Source organism: Sorex fumeus, unplaced genomic scaffold (genome assembly GCF_029834395.1).
Source record: "Sorex fumeus unplaced genomic scaffold, SorFum_2.1 ptg000103l, whole genome shotgun sequence".
Classification (NCBI taxonomy): domain Eukaryota; kingdom Metazoa; phylum Chordata; class Mammalia; order Eulipotyphla; family Soricidae; genus Sorex; species Sorex fumeus.
This window is the reverse complement of record NW_026606160.1, coordinates 4,792,164-4,794,825: the sequence shown is the minus strand read 5'-3', so window position 1 is coordinate 4,794,825 and position 2,662 is coordinate 4,792,164.

The following is a 2,662-nucleotide window of genomic DNA, read 5'->3' as shown; positions in this document are numbered from 1 at the left end:
TCTTGGCCAAGGTAACTCACTCACACCTGTGACCCCAGCACCACCGCACAGCCCCTACTGCAAGGCCCAACATCTCTGGGTCTCCCGAAAGCCTTTGTTGCACCTCAGAAACAGCCGGGTATGGGGAATGAGGAAAAAACAAGCGTGAAACCGACCGGAAAGATGGTGTGGCCCTACTGCTCACAGTGTGAATATACAGTGGTGCAAGGAGCTTCAGGGACGCAGCTCTTGTCATGTCATAAAATCAGCCACGGTCTAGATGCAGAGAGACACTCTTTGCTCATCCAGGCGAATCCACGCTGCAAGGGGGATGGACTGATCAAGGACTGGAGAGGCAGCTGCTGGAGTGGTTGCTCAACAGTGGGGGGCTGGGGATAAAGAGAAGACCCCTGATCCTGTACTGGCCAGTCAAACATTGAACCGATCCCCTCACACAGTTCATCAGGCAAAGCACATGTGGGTAAATTCAAGGTAAATCAGGCAGGTTGGTTCAAAGCACCTGACCTTGTGCTTCCCGGGGAATTAATCAAGATGGGGCAAAAGCAGTGACTCCAAAGCCAGCCCTGGAAATGCAGAGTGGAAATGTCCTAGCAGAAGCTCAGAGAGCTGGACAGACACTGGAAAAGAGAAAAGTCTGGTTAGAACATCAGAGAGCACTGTCCAATAATACTGTCCAACCAGCCGACACACTACCTCTTGAAAACGCACGACCAGTGTAAACTTGCCTACTAGGAAAACCACAGAAGGCAGTTTCAGAAACACAATTCCAAAGCCAAAGTATGGAACAAGAGCAGGTGGACGCTTGTCTTGCATATGGTATATCTGGGTTCAATCCTCAGAATTCCAAATATACCCCTGAGCACCAAAGAAGTGAAAATCCATGAGTAAGCCCTCAGAAGTGCAGGTGTGCACCAACAACAAAGATATATAGAGTATTTGTGTGTTATACATCATAATATAATATATCATATAAATTACACATATATAAAATTTACTTATATTTATGTACATTTACTTATATTATCTCATTCTTACTTTGGACAAACTGGCAGGGTACCAAATGTAACCTGCCCACAAGGCAGAGTATAGCAAACTCCCCGTGGTGTACCCAATATCCCAAATACCAGTAACAATGATGGGTCTCATTCTCCTAATCCTGAAAGGGCCTTGAATATGGCACTTTTTAAAAAATTATCTGGGCTAAGACGAAGGAGACGTTACTGGGGCCTGCTCGAGGCAATTGACGAACAACTGGATGGTTGTGATCATGATGTACACGGATGTACATATAAAAATCTAGAGTATATTCCAACACTAAGCATGGAGATTAATGGACAACAAAGCATTCCGGTCACCATGAAGCATTTTTTGGCCGTCAAAATTCTTTTCATCACTCTAGTGAAAACTAGATTAATTGGACTTTGCTAATTCCAATTTTAATACTTATTTTTTTCCTCTGATACTATTGAACTGATGGGTGGGATGCATGACTGTGATCAACCTTGCAAGTAATCACAGGTAAACGGAGCAGCCTGCTGGAATGTGGGGGGCTTGGGGAGTGCTGGGATGTGGGGAGCTTGGGGAACTAACCCATATTCCCAACACTGTCAGACCTTTGATACAAGGGGTCCCTTCCATCCTTTCAAATGTCTTTCTACGCACAATAAAGTTCATTTAAACTGTTTCCAATAGGTGCCAAAGAGATAGGACAGCAGGTAGGGTATTTGTCTTCCACAAGGTGTAACTGCGCCGGAGCACCACCAGGAGTGATCTCTTAGCATGTCTCAGTGTGACCCAAAATGACGAAAAGAAGTTTAAAAATTAAAATAACTCTTCATTTCACGCCAATAAAGAACCTTGCCAGTACCAATTTGCTAAGATGAGTCTAAAAAATACTTATCCGTTATACTTCCACAACGCTAATCAGTACCTGAAACAAGGGAGGCAGAGATGACACAGGAGGGAGGGAGCTGGTCACACACGACAGACCTGGATTCTATAAGGTACCCCATAAGGATCCTGAGGTACAGATACCTAAACTCCTTAGAGCTAGGAATGGGCCCAGCTGGTTGTGGCTCCCCAGACAGAACATTATTCAGGAGGAATTGAAAAGAGATGGTATGTCTGTTTCTCTGCCATAATCCCCCAAAGCCCAGGGCCTCTAAGCCAAGCCACAGGGGCTGGAGAGATAGTCCAGTAGGGACAGTTTTTGCCTTGTACGAGGCCTGGCCTGGGTTCAATGCCACCTTCTCCTATGGTCCCCAAGGTAGGAGTAATTCCTCAGGAGGCGGGAGTAACACCTAAGCATGTCTGGGTGTGACCGAAAAGGAAAAAAAAATAGTCAAGTCCGAGTCAGAGCAAACAATGGGACAGTGGAGAGCCTTGACAGCCCTAAGCGAGGAGCATCTCTTTTGCCTTTTTATTTATCCACATTCTTCCTGGCTTTCACCAGAAGATCCAGAAACTACACGTTAACATACGCGTGAAATCCAAATATCTGGACACTCACACAGACTTTCCCTTATTGACTGACATCACAGGAACTTGTCACACACTACCCGGATCATTTCCTTCCTGGCTGTACTTCTGAAGCACACCTAACACTCTGGTACAAACAAAACAGGCTTTACCAAGGGGGCCTGTTTTGACACTGTAAACTCTT